Source organism: Phyllobates terribilis, unplaced genomic scaffold (assembly GCF_046119375.1).
Source record: "Phyllobates terribilis strain yellow unplaced genomic scaffold, ASM4611937v1 Scaffold_4__5_contigs__length_816908805, whole genome shotgun sequence".
NCBI lineage: Eukaryota > Metazoa > Chordata > Amphibia > Anura > Dendrobatidae > Phyllobates > Phyllobates terribilis.
In genome coordinates this window covers 761733940-761748784 of record NW_027362764.1, presented here as the reverse complement: position 1 = coordinate 761748784, position 14845 = coordinate 761733940, and positions in this window count along the sequence as shown.

The window sequence follows — 14845 nt, the reverse complement described above, 5'->3', positions numbered from 1 at the left end:
CTGGACTTCTCCTCCGCTTACCATCCACAGTCCAATGGTCAAGTGGAGCGGATCAATCAGAACCTGACCAGTTACCTACGGCACTTCGTTAATGCCCACCATTCGGACTGGGTGGATCTCATAGCATGGGCCGAGTTCTCTTACAATAATCACGAGAGCTAATCTTCCTCCAAATCCCCGTTTTTTGTAGTCTTCGGTCAGCATCCTCGGATCCCATTTCCCGTCTCCACCTCGGTGGACAATCCGGCTGCGGAATCTCTCGTTCGCGAATTCTCCTCCATTTGGGAGAGTACCCGATCCGCACTCCTTCAGTCGTCCGAACGGATGAAAAAACACGCTGACAAGAAACGCCTGGATCCTCCACAATTCCGTCCTGGAGATAAAGTCTGGCTCTCGTCCAAATATGTCCGGCTCAAGATTCCCTCCTACAAGTTAGGGCCTCGGTTCATCGGCCCACTGGAGGTTATCAAACATATCAACCCGGTGGCCTATAAATTAAAACTCCCGGCCAACTTGCGGATCCCTAACTCCTTCCATGTATCTCTCCTCAAACCCGTGGTACTTAACTCTTTTTCCAAGTCTACAGGTACGCCTCCTGCTCCGGTTTCCGCTGAGAACGAGTTTGAGGTAGAGAACATTCTGGCCACCAAAAGGGTAAGAGGAAAAACCTTTTTTCTGGTAGATTGGAAGGGGTTTGGTCCTGAGGAGAGAACGTGGGAGCCCCGGGAGAACATCCATGCCCCTCTCATCCTTGGCGTTGGCGTCCCTGCCTCCTGCTAGGCAGGGATGCTGTTCCCCTCACCTCTCCGCTCTGAGCCCGGCGTCTTCCTCCCGCTCTGCTGGCAGCGCGCGCTGCTTCCTGGCCACGGTGCTTAGGGCGCGCTCCCCCTCTCTTAAAGGGGCCGCGCGCGCCGTCCTAAGGAGTCCCCGGCCAATGGCCGGAGGACTTCACCATATATAAGGCACCTCCTCCAAAATGGAGGTGCCCGAGCAATGTTGTTGCAAAGCCTTCACTCTGCTTCAGCCCTCAGGTCCCGTTACCAGTTACCTGCCAGTCACCTGTCAGATTCCTGCTTGATTCCTGCCTGATATCCGTTTACCTGCTTGCAAGCCTGCGGTCCGACGGTCTGCCTTCCGACACCTGTCAGTCTGTCTATGGACCAGCCTGCCTGCTCACCTAGGAGCGCTCTCCTGCTACCTGCCTGCTAGCCTACCTGGAGGCTCCGCCGTCACTTGCCGTGACCACCTGCCTGTCCAGAGACTCTTGCCTGCTCACCTGGGAGCGCTCACCTGCTACCTGCCTGCTAGCCTACCTGGAGGCTCCGCCGTCACTTGCCGTGACCACCTGCCTGTCCAGAGACTCTTGCCTACTCACCTGGGAGCACTCACCTGCTACCTGCCTGCTAGCCTACCTGGAGGCTCCGCCGTCACTTGCCGTGACCACCTGCCTGTCCAGAGACTCTTGCCTGCTCACCTGGGAGCACTCACCTGCTACCTGCCTGCTAGCCTACCTGGAGGCTCTGCCGTCACTTGCCGTGACCACCTGCCTGTCCAAAGACTCTCGCCCGCTCACCTGGGAGCGCTCACCAGCCACCTGCCTGCTGTCCTTCTACCCAGAGACTGTCCCTGTCACTTGCCGTGAGTACCCATCCTTCTACCCAGAGACTGTCCCTGTCACTTGCCGTGACTACCTGCCCTTCTACCCAGAGACTGTCCCTGTCACTTGCCGCGACTACCTGCCCTTCTACCCAGAGACTGTCCCTGTCACTTGCCGTGACTACCTGCCCGTCTTCCCTGGGAGCCACCCGCTTCCTTACAAGGACCGCCCCCTTGTATAGTTGCTCAGAGGTTCCGCCTCCCAGACCCGTTACATCATCCACCAAGAGAGGTCCCACAGCCTCCAATGTGGCAGCCCTCCCCCACAAGCCTGACCTTTCCATCTACACTGGTAATTGACTCTTAAGTTCTGCTTATACTTGTTGTACCCGGCTATTGTATTTGTAACTCTGACCACTGTGTATGTATAACCCTTATGTATATAGTGTATTGTTTAGTGTGCCCTTACGGCGATTAAATATTTAATTTAAGCTTGGGCTGTTTTATTATCTCGATCCACCTACCTTACGTCTGTTGTTCGGACCAACGAACACGCTACCAGGCTGGTTTCTAGCCCAATCTAAGACCGTTATATCAAACAGAAACTGGTGGCAGCTCTACCAGGCTGACAAGGCTCTACTTCACTGGAGTCAGTGAAAGAGCCTCTCAGGCTGTCAGGGGGTGTGAGCGAGTGTGGTGCCATGTCAGTGACTGAGTGGACCACCTTTGCTCACTCCCTGGTGCCTCTCTGTACCCATGTGGACAAGGAGTGACTGTGTAGAACTGTACCAATCTTACCTTACGCGTGCTTGATGGGGGTGCGGAACATCACTTTGGTGCAAAGGGTAGATCCATATCATGTGCTCCATCCGGCATAGTATGACGTCAGGCAGGTGGCTGGGTGTTGATCCATCACAAGTAGTGGCAACAGAGAGATTCTGCGGGGTCGCCCTGTTACCGTTTCTTCAAAATGATATAAAGAAAAAATGCATTGTTTTTCAAATTACTTGCAACACAAAAACCTGATTTAAACAACATATTATCTGAGGATGCATTCCCATTAAGATATGGATAAGAAAAAATTGTCAGACTAAAAGGCAAAAAGTTTTTCAAACAAAAATTGGCAGCTGCATAAAAGGCATTCAAAATGGTGAGGTCCATCTGTTCAGAAGCCTCTTCATTAGTGATGAGCGAGCGTGCTCGGATAAGGTGTTATCTGAGCATGCTCGGGTGTTATCCGAGTATCTTGGGGTGCTCTGCTAATATGTTTGAGCCCTCTGCGGCTGCATGTTATCACCCAATCAGAAGTGCTGAGATGTTTCTTGTATTGGAATCGTCCTAAGTTCCTTTTATATTTTCAGGCGGACTTATTAACTTACCGTATTTTTCAGACTATAAGACACACTTTTTTCCTCCAAAATTTTGGAGGAAAGTGGGGGGGTGTCTTATAGTTCAAATGTACCTTGTTGCTGTGGCTGTGGATGTGGGGGGGGGGAGCGGCAGCGGCGGAGGTGATGAGGGGACCATACATTCCAGGATGGGGATGGGGTGCCATGCATATGTGGCGCCCCTGAGGGTTCAGTCGCCACAGTGGTACTGCACCTCACCCAGAGGTGTGATGTCTCCCTTCTCTCAGGTAAGGTGGGAGTGCTGCATGGAACCCCAAACACCTGCATCTAACACTACACTGCTCCAGGCCGGCTGGAGGGGCAACATGCAGAGCGCAGCTGCTGAGCCCTGACCCTGGCTGGAGTGGGGGGAACCCAAAGGTAGGGGGTGTGGGTGGAGGAAGTAGTTAGAGGGAGCACTTTAGTAGGAGTATAAATAGGGAACCCATCTTAGGGTGGCAGGATCAGAGTTAGGGAGCAGTTCAGAAGAACAGCTTGGGACAGTTCAGAAGAACAGTCCGGGAGCAGAGTCTCAGGAGATCTGCTCCACAGTTAGGGCCCAGTGTCAGAGGCCCAGGAGGGGAGCAGGGAGTAGGCTCCATTCTACAGAAAGGATCCCAGGGGGTACGGCGCGTGCAGGACGGCACCCGCACGCCCCACATCTGTCAGAAGACAGAGGGATCGTTGCAACATTCTAATCCCCAGGAGGGTCAATAGGTCCCGGATCCGACGTACAGGAAGGACTTCAGAGAACCCGAGCGGGGTTGAGAGTGGGCAGCGCAGAGCAGGAGGGAGAAAGACCAGAGTGAAGGCGGTCAAAATAGGAACACGAGAAAGTGGAGTTCTGCCAGGTATTCTCAAGTTGCCTGAGGAAGGATTGAACCTCTGCCCGGTGAACGCAGCGCGACGCGGGAGGCCTTTACCTGTATAGTGAACCTGTGAAGTGTCTAAAGAACTGTGAGTAAAATCTCGGATGACTGCACTGCATTGCCTCCGTCCATTCGTCATCGGTGCCATCGTTCCCCCTGCACCACAACGCCCAGCGCAACCCACTCTCTACCTCTACACTGCCCTGAGGCTTGCTCCACCTGTGGAGAGCCATGCCATCTCAAGCTGCCCTAACATCTGCCTCAGAGGACTGTTGCAGCTCTGGTGATGCTCACCAGGTACCACAGGTGGCGTCACAAACTTTCCCAAATCCCCATATATACATATCCCCCCTTTTGAGTGACCGCCCTGGGCCACGGACCGGGCCAGCCACCGTGATATTCCCTATATAGGCAACCAGAGGCCCGGCTGCCAAGTACCCCACGGCCCTGGGGGCGCGTCATATACCAAGATGGGGGATATTAGTACAGAATTGGGGGACATTACCCCTATAACAGTGTCAGCAACAGAGCCCCTAACAGTGCATCATGACCACATTTTTTGCTTCAATTTTTTTTTCTATTTTCCTCCTTTAAAACCTAGGTGCGTCTTATGATCTGGTGCGTCCGAAAAATACGGTATTTGTTTATGGGGCATTTGACTTCAGGTTGACAGTCGACTTTATGTTTGTTTCAGATTATTTTTAATGCCGAAGGTCTGGTGGTTTAGTATTTAAGATCCTTGTGTCCAGTCCCATGTGTCAAGTGGTTCAGTGCTCCAGTCCTTGATATCCCGTACTTTAGTGCTCCAGTTGTAAGTATACAGATGTTCAGTATTCCAGTCCTTGGGGTCTAGTAGGTTAGTTCCTTTTGTTTTTTTGTCTCTGTAGTTAACTCTCCAGTTCTTGGTTTGTGCTACAGTCCTTGGTCTTTCACATTTTTCCTATGCTGGAGGTCCAGTTGTTTAGTGCTCCAGTCCTGGTGTCTAGTGGCTTAGTGCTTTTGTCCCTGGTGTCAGTCAGTGGCCTACCACCCATGGCGGCAGGCTACGCGACTACTATGGAGCCCATGAGCCGAGAGGGTCTGTTTCCAGCTCCGGCACCGGGTCTCCCTCCTACCCATCATCGTTTAATCAACTGTATCGGCATCCTGGATGCTGATGCAGTTGAAAGTAATGATGAAAGAGGGAGCATCAGCTGAAACTCTCCCTCAACAGTATTTCTTGACGTCTGGCATCTAAGCACAGTGGGTGCGATGACATCACTACCTGGCGCCCGCTGCACTGAGATGTACATGCAATTCAGAACACTGGCTGCAAAGATGGGAGCAGCGGGGGAACGAGGAGAGATGAGTATTGTATTTTTTTTTTAAATCAGTGAGAACATTGTGGTGGTCACAATACTGTGTGGAGGACATGGGGGAGTGCATTATACTGTATAGAGGACTATGGAGGTGCATTATACTGTATGGAGGACTACGGGGTGCATTATACTAAATGGAGGACTATGAGGAGTGCATTATACTGTATAGAGAACTATGGGAAGTGCATTATACTAAATGGAGGACTATGGGGGTGCATTAGACTAAATAGAGTACTATGGAGAATGTATTATACTGTATTGAGGACTATGGGGAGTGCATTATACTGTATGGAGGACTAAGGGGGTGCATTACACTGTATGGAGGACTATGGAGAATGTATTATACTGTATGGAGGACTATGGGGAGTGCATTATACTGTATGGAGGACTAAGGGGGTGCATTACACTGTAGGGAGGACTATGGGGAGTGCATTATACTGTGTGGGGTACTATGATGAGTGCATTATACTAAATGGAGGACTATGGGAGTGCATTATACTGTACGAAGAATATGGGGAGTGCATTATACTGTATGGAGGACTATGGGGAGTGTATTATATACTATATGGAGGATTATCGGGTGCAGTATATTATATGGAGGGCTATGTGGGGGCCATTATAATATTTGGAGGGCTATTGGGGGCCATTATACAGTGTGGTGAGGTGTGGGGGCCAGTATACTGTTTGTAGGCCCATCTTACTGCATGGAGGACTGTGTGGGGGTCACCGTTGGGGGATCATACTGTGTTGGGGTCACCATACTTTGCTGAGGGAGTTGAGGAAGGTACAGCAGGGCCATCACACTGTTCATGTGGAGGGTACTGTGGAGAAATTTACTCTACGGGTATCATACTGTGTTTGGAGGGGCACTTTTGTTCGCTTCACACTTTACGGGCGCAATAAAAGAGGAATCTAGGACTTCAGTGGGAGGAAAATTACTCTCTTCTGTGACCCTGACGAATATTTTTTTTTTTTTGGGGGGGGGGCCCAATTAGAACTTCTGCTATGATTTCTATGTACGCCCCTGGCACCAGACTAGCCCTTGGTATGTAGCTTATGTATATATTATTTTTCTTAAAAATATATCATAACAAGCATGAGAAAAATGCAACATTCTTGTACAAAATGGCATCCACATTCCGTCCTATACCAATGCAAACAACATTTATCTATTGCACATAACTCTAGATGAAATATGCAGAATCCCTCCATCACTGCACGGGTCCTGTAACCTTGACAGAACCTGTTGCATTTGAGAGAAACATGTTTTTCTCTCCATCCCCTGCGGGGAAGTTTGTCTCTCTGCTTTTTACACGTGGTGAGAGTAGATTCTGCAGTCTGGTTACTGTATTGCTGTAAATTCTGATAGTGTCTGATTAATCAGCCATTCCGGTGCACATTCACGGTCCTCTGGCCGGACGCCCGGCCCAAGGACAACAGCCCTGCGCTCTACAGGTCATCGGAGCCAGACGCAGCTGTGAGTGTGAGGGATCTAAGCAGACGTACACCAGAGCGGATCCCTCTGGGATGTGGATGGAGATCTACTTAAACCCATCTGTCATTGATTGTCTGGAGAAGCGTTGGGATCTTCTACAACCCCAATTCCAAAAAAGTTCAGACCCTGTAAAATGTAAAGAAAACAAGAATGTAATGATGTGGGAATCTCTGATCTGACATTTCTCTATTTGACACAATAATCAATGTTTTTCATCAGTGTTTGCTCAGTGTGTCAGTTTTTACCATCAGTTTTGCATCAGTGTTTGCTCAGTGTGTCAGTTTGTACCATCAGTTTTGCATCAGTGTTTGCTCAGTGTGTCAGTTTGTACCATCAGTTTTTCATCAGTGTTTGCTCAGTGTGTCAGTTTGTACCATCAGTTTTTCATCAGTGTTTGCTCAGTGTGTCAGTTTGTACCATCAGTTTTTCATCAGTGTTTGCTCAGTGTGTCAGTTTTTACCATCAGTTTTTCATCAGTGTTTGCTCAGTGTGTCAGTTTTTACCATCAGTTTTTCATCAATGTTTGCTCAGTGTGTCAGTTTTTACCATCAGTTTTGCATCAGTGTTTGCTCAGTGTGTCAGTTTGTATCATCAGTATTTGCTCAGTGTGTCAGTTTTTACCATCAGTTTTTCATCAATGTTTGCTCAGTGTGTCAGTTTTTACCATCAGTTTTTCATCAGTGTTTGCTCAGTGTGTCAGTTTTTACCATCAGTTTTTCATCAGTGTTTGCTCAGTGTGTCAGTTTTTACCATCAGTTTTTCATCAATGTTTGCTCAGTGTGTCAGTTTTTACCATCAGTTTTGCATCAGTGTTTGCTCAGTGTGTCAGTTTGTACCATCAGTATTTGCTCAGTGTGTCAGTTTTTACCATCAGTTTTTCATCAATGTTTGCTCAGTGTGTCAGTTTTTACCATCAGTTTTGCATCAGTGTTTGCTCAGTGTGTCAGTTTGTACCATCAGTATTTGCTCAGTGTGTCAGTTTTTACCATCAGTTTTTCATCAATGTTTGCTCAGTGTGTCAGTTTTTACCATCAGTTTTGCATCAGTGTTTGCTCAGTGTGTCAGTTTGTACCATCAGTATTTGCTCAGTGTGTCAGTTTTTACCATCAGTTTTTCATCAATGTTTGCTCAGTGTGTCAGTTTTTACCATCAGTTTTGCATCAGTGTTTGCTCAGTGTGTCAGTTTGTACCATCAGTATTTGCTCAGTGTGTCAGTTTTTACCATCAGTTTTTCATCAATGTTTGCTCAGTGTGTCAGTTTTTACCATCAGTTTTGCATCAGTGTTTGCTCAGTGTGTCAGTTTGTACCATCAGTATTTGCTCAGTGTGTCAGTTTTTACCATCAGTTTTTCATCAATGTTTGCTCAGTGTGTCAGTTTTTACCATCAGTTTTGCATCAGTGTTTGCTCAGTGTGTCAGTTTGTACCATCAGTATTTGCTCAGTGTGTCAGTTTTTACCATCAGTTTTTCATCAATGTTTGCTCAGTGTGTCAGTTTTTACCATCAGTTTTGCATCAGTGTTTGCTCAGTGTGTCAGTTTGTACCATCAGTATTTGCTCAGTGTGTCAGTTTTTACCATCAGTTTTTCATCAGTGTTTTCTCAGCGTGTCAGTTTGTACCGTCAGTTTTTCATCAGTGTTTTTCACACATTGATCAGTAAATAATTGAGAAAACTTCTCCGATCCTTTGTCATGTTTATCACGGGCACAACACGGATTGTACACCGACGCCATCCACGCGATTTCCAAAGACCCATAGACTTTAATTGGTAATTTTCATCCATGATGCCAGTAAAAAAACAGACAAGAAAAAAATCCGGACATGTGAACAGCACCATAGACTATAATGGGTACTAGTTCTAGCTGTGAAAATCACAGACAAAAAACGTACGTGAAACACGGATGTCTGAATGAGGCCTAAATGATCACCTTTTGCCAATCAACTAATATCTGAAAGGGGTTGTCCACTATTGGACACAGTTCCGCAAATCTTGGCCAGAGTGGAAATTGACTCCAGAAAGTTTCTCAGTCTCCGGAGGACCTGTCCTGCACAACATAGACATCCCGTCGGTATAAATGAGTCCTGTGTAATGCTTCATTTCCCCCTGTGGTGGCGCTGCAGAGGAATGAAACCAGGTTTCACCCCAAACTATAACTGATTGCTGGAGGTTTCAGTAGGGGGACACACCTTGTGTCGAGGGGGGTCTTTTTTTCTTGATGGTACCGTTGCAGTAAAAACAAAACATGGCATTCACCTATTATAACTAATGGACACCCCGACCACCACATTACCGCAATAGGTCCTAAACGGATACCTGGGTTCCTCTAAATCAGAGATCCTCTACAAATTTTTTTTAGATTACTCAAAACCAGAGGCAAAAGGATAAGATTGTATCAATATAAAGTGGTCAACCGATGGAGAGGAGCTTGTAGGTAGAGGACTCCACCAAAGCTCTCAGAAGTCCACCCAAGCTTTGGACAACCTCAATAATCCCAAATTGTAGATTTTTTCCTTTAATGTAGACCTTCAGGGTAGGTCTGGTTTTATATTTAATATTGGGAGTCATGTGAGGAGTCACGAGACTCAACGAAGCAAAATTATCCACCCACAGCATGATGCAAGAATGGAAAGTTCAGCAATTTACGGTGATTTCATTGCCACTAAGCAAAACATCAACTACAAACTGGTGGAAACACAGGAAACCACAAGCTCCACGTGAATCATCAAGTAATACGTTACTTATGGAGGAGAGCTGGAGAGGAAAACAACATGAAAACTTCTGGAGGGACACAAAAACATCTCAGATTCTGGACAGTCACGCAAAGAGTTGTGTTAAAAAAAATGTCTGAGGGGGAACAAAACTGGAGGAGTTGGTTTTAGAGAAGAATCTGGGCGGATTTGTAGATCGTACAGTAAATAACAGCACAATGTCAATCAGCTGCTGCTAAAGCCAACAAGGATATGTTGTGTAACATGAGAGGCAGGGACTCACACGGAGGAAAAAAAAGTATAGTCTCAGAAAAGCAGAGATCCAACCTAATCGCCATTTGGGCTCACCGAGAAATTTATTGGACTTGAAGCGGTAAAGTTCACAAGAATTCTCCAAAAAACAAAAAAAAATAAAAATTTTCAGCCTCTTTCTATTCGACTGTCTCTTAGCAGAAGGCGGACTGTCATCGCAACGATCAACTCCCACCCAGATGAAACGCAATCGCAGGTGGGACTTTCGGTGTACAGTGATGTAGATTTAAGTCTCCATGTTTTCTTTACATAAAAATACGAAATATATAAAAGTTGAATTCGCCAACGTTTTAGAAATAATCACATAAATGATACAAAAAAACAAAAACAAAAAAATAATTAAAAAAAAACACATTATTTTAATTTGTATTGCTGGCAACATAACAATCCGAACTAAGAAAATATCACAATCGCATTGTAAATATCTTGCACTTAAAAAAAAAAAAAAAGCCAAATAAAAAGTTCTGAAAAAAAGTTTTATGACACCAATAAAAACCACCATTAAAAAAAGCAGCCATCACGTCGTGTATATATACATAGTTTTCAGAATATGGGGACGCAAAGCAAAAGTTTTTTTACTTTGGAAAAGTAGTAAAGTATCTAAAACAAACTATGTCAATTTGGTATTTTGTAACCAAACTGACCTCCAGAATAAAGCTATCAGGGCATTAAACAGCATAAAAACGTAACCCCCCCCACCCCCTCAAAAAAAAACCAAAACCTGGAGTTGCAGTTTTTTTCTATTCCACACCACAATAAAAATGTCTTTCTGTTTTTGAATCTATTCTACGGTAAATTGAATATTGTTAATAAAGAGTACAAGTCGTACCGCCGAAAACAAGACATTTTAATGATTTTGGCGTTTGGTCTTTATGACATATGACGTTCCCACGTCAGCTTCTCGAGTCAAGGACAATAACCTTGTAAAACTTAAGACTTTGATTGGCCTCTAAAATTTTCTCAAAGTTTCTTGTTAAATGAAGCAGAGAGGATTCACGGTTTATTTCCTTTAATGAGCGGAGAGAATGTGGTTTTCTGATTTTTTCATTTCTGCATCTGAGATTTCAGCTGTTTACCATGGCTTTTGGGGAAGTGGGTTCAGCTTAAAGGGGCTGTCCAGGCTTGGGGTACAAGTCTGCATTCACTCTATGTGACTGCAGACTTTTGAATCCTCACATGCCGACTAGACTTGTACAACCTCGCTCAATACAAATGAATTGAGTGAGGACGGAAACACGTCTAGTATGAATATGCCCAGAAGTGTGCAAACTGCATACTCACATCACGCAGTGTGCACACTGTCAAGATTCTGTGGGAGCTGTCACATGACAACTAGACTTGTGCAACCTCGCTCAATACAAATGAATTGAGTGAGGACGGAAACACGTCTAGTATGAATATGCCCAGAAGTGTGCAAACTGCATACTCACATCACGCAGTGTGCACACTGTCAAGATTCTGTGGGAGCTGTCACATGCCGACTAGACTTGTGCAACCTCGCTCAATACAAATGAATTGAGTGAGGCTGGACACGTATAGTATGAATATGCCAAGAAGTGTGCAAACTGCATACCCGCATCACGCAGTATGCACCCTGACAAAATTCTGCGGGAGCTGTCACATGCTGACTAGACTTGTGTAACCTTGCTCAATACTAGTGAATTGAGCAAGGGTGGACACGTCTAGTATGAATATGCCCAGAAGTGTACAAACAGCATAATCACATTGCACAGTGCGCACACTGTCAAAATTCTGCGGGAGCTGTCACATGAGGACTAGACTTGTGTAACCTCACTCAAAGCAAGTGAATTGAGCAAGGCCAGACACGTCTAGTCGGAATGTGACCGGAGGTATGGAAAGTGCATACTTACATCGCGCAGTGTGTGCCCTGTCAAAATTCTGTGGCAGCTGTTACATGCCAACTTGACTTGTGCAACTAGATAAAGGAGAAAAACCAGCAACACTGTCCTTATTTTTTAAAAAATATAGTGTGCTCAAGGAAGGGACTCGTGGTCCAGATTAATTGAAGTGGGAACCTCAGCACCACAAAAGAAAATGAGACTGCAGGTCTTGCTGCAGTGTTAATTTATTTTATCCGGCAAGGACATCTGTGTATAGGACGAGATGGGAACCAGGAAATTCGACAGGGTGTAAGCCTTGTAGACCTGTGCAACCTCGCTTAGTACAAGTGAATTGAGCAGGCTGGACACGTCTAGTCAGAATGTGACCGGATGTATGGAAACCACATACTTCCGGTCACCTGACCGCTTACAACCCCAGCACCAGACAATCCTCACAGCGAGCACTGTTTGCACTGTGAGAATTGACAAGTCTGCAGTCACATAGAGTGACTGTAGACTTGAGTCTCAAGCCTGGATAACCCCTTTAAGAAGACCAGCTAAAAATGGAGTAATGCTGTATGGGAAAAACAGTACTGAAATTAGCTCTTTTCAGAGGATAGAAAGTATCTTGCAACAGTCAACGTCCAACTCTTCAAGGAGCCTTGCAAAATGACTACCCTTAAGGGCAAAAAAATAATGTGGCCAATTTGGAAATCTTCCTCCTCCATCAGATGATGGTGATTATACAGGGAAATGTGGACCCTTAGGCAACAAAATCACAATGAGTTCCTGTCTATCCCAACCTTAATTAAACAAGCTTATACACATTTACCCAGATCGTCAGGGACTAATGCCCTATGAGTGCCTAAATCTTAGATGACACCATCATTTCCTTAAATGCTGTCCACAAATGACCCCAAACAGTGCTTCCCCCCATAGAAAATGCTAAAGAATTAAACAAATATATTTAAAAGAAATGTTGCGTTTTTTACGTCTCACCATATTCCGAGGGCCAGAACTTTGTTATTTTTTACTTTTCTGCTGACGGAGGGATCTTTTTTTGATAGGATGACCTGTTATTTTCATTGCTACCATTTTTTGGATACATGTGACAATATAATCACTTTTCATTCCTTGTTTTTGAGGCAAAATGAATGAAAGACAACAATTCTTGTGCTGTTTTTCTTACTGTTTTACGGGGTTCAGTTAATCGTACAGTATAAATGAAATGTTATCTTTATCCTGCACGTCACTACAATGCCAAATTTATATACTCTTACATTCAGCTAAAAAAAAACATTTAAAAAATAATTTTTGTGCCACTGGGTTCCAGAAGCTATATTATTTTTTTTTATTTTTGATCACTTTTTAATTCTCTTGGAATTAAAAAAATAGCAATTCTGACATGGTTTGTTCTTCTTGCAGATAAATAATAGGATAGTTTATAAGCAGCAATACCATTTTTTAATGCAGTTTTTTTATATTGTTTATATTTTTTACATAACTTTTTTTTTTTTTTTGCTTTGATTATTTTTTAACATTTTATGAAACCTTCTATGACTTTTTCTTTTAGTCCATAATCTCAGGGCTTAATAACTTTATTAAGATGGCTGTTGTTAGGTTGTTCTGGCAGCCTGGGGTCTATCAGAACCAAGCAATTGCTTAGCATCAAGGGAGAATATTGAGTTCAGAAAAGGATTCCCCAACTGCTTAGGTGCTAGGGTTCATATTAACTGTGGCATCTAAGGGGTTGACTGGCCCGGATCAGAGTCATTTAAGACCCTTGACATTGCAGTTGGAGCCCTGCTGTTTTTTGGAGCCAGATCCTGCTGTGGGAGGCCGGGTTCAGGACCTGAGCCTGCTACTTTCTGTATATTTTGGTTTGTGGTATGACTTTTCCCTTCTATTTGAAACTATTACTTTCCAATAATAATCTGATCATAGGGTATCCTCCAGCTGTGACCTCCAGTGATCAGCTGTCATCTGTGGAGGAACGCAACAACGGCTCAACTTATCTGCAGCGCCATCACAGGAGAAGTGAAGTACTACACAATTTCCAATTAAATCAATGGGCTGTCCCTGCAAGGCATTAATATACCGAGTCCTTCCAAGTCGTAGACACTCGTTGTAGCGACTTTCCACTTCGGGTCATAAATTAGGAGAGTCCAGAATGGGGAATCTCCAACTTACGGTACATTATTATTATTATTGACGTCCTTCAGGAAGATCGATCTTGTGCAAGCCTAGATAGGTCCACTAAGGTCTTCTCCACCATTATCTTGATAGTATCAAGCCATCGGTTTGCTGATCTTCCTCTTCTCCTTGTTCCTTCTATTCTTCCAACCATGATGTCCTTCTCCAGTGATTGCTCTCTTCATCTCTTCATATGATGTGTCCAAAGTAGACAAGTCGTAGCTTGATGATCTTTGCTTCGATAGACATGTCTGGCTTGGTTTATTCCAAAATTGATTCCTTTATTCTTCTTGCCTTCCATGGTATTGATAACATCCTTCTCCAGCACCACATTTCGAAGATGTAGATTCTTTGAGATTTCTATTTAATGTGAGGGATTTATCTTTAGGCGAAGCTCCTAATGTTTGGCCATTGATGAGAAGCCACAGCAACCCCAGTGATATTGGGGGACGGTCATTATTGACTTCTCCACGCCCCTTCCGTATTTTTGATGGAGAATCCTGCCCAAGAAACCTTCTGTAAGCGCAACTTTGTGGAACATTTCTGGAGGCTTTTTTGGCCCCTGGGAGCTTAGCCATCACTTCCATCTTTCTGGAAGGTCTTCCCTTTTTCTAAGATGTACGGTCATGTGGGAGTTTGTAAGGGTTCGTTCCATACTACCTTGTCATATGTCATACCCAACCCAAAATCTGGTGCCATATGGCTCTTCCAACCTTTATATCACTTCTTGGTCCCAATATATTCATATGATGTCCCAGTAGTATTATAAATATGAACGTTGAGGAGCAGGACTCGTTCTTTTACGTAATACAGGATATTATTCCTCTGTTTTACTGTTCTCACCTCTTCCAATTACCATTAACGACCCTGATTTAAGTAACCGTGATAAATCCTCCTGACGGCTGAGCTGTGATAGGTTCCTGCGGCCCAGAAGATGCCCTACTGCTTGGGAATGTTCGGGAGCGGGGCCAGGCCGGCAGCAGCTCATCCGCTTGTAAACTTCATCAGACGCTGCCAGATCTGAACAGAGTATAAAGGGTTGTTGGAGTCCCCCGCAGAGGCGACCTGTGACTCACACGTCAAT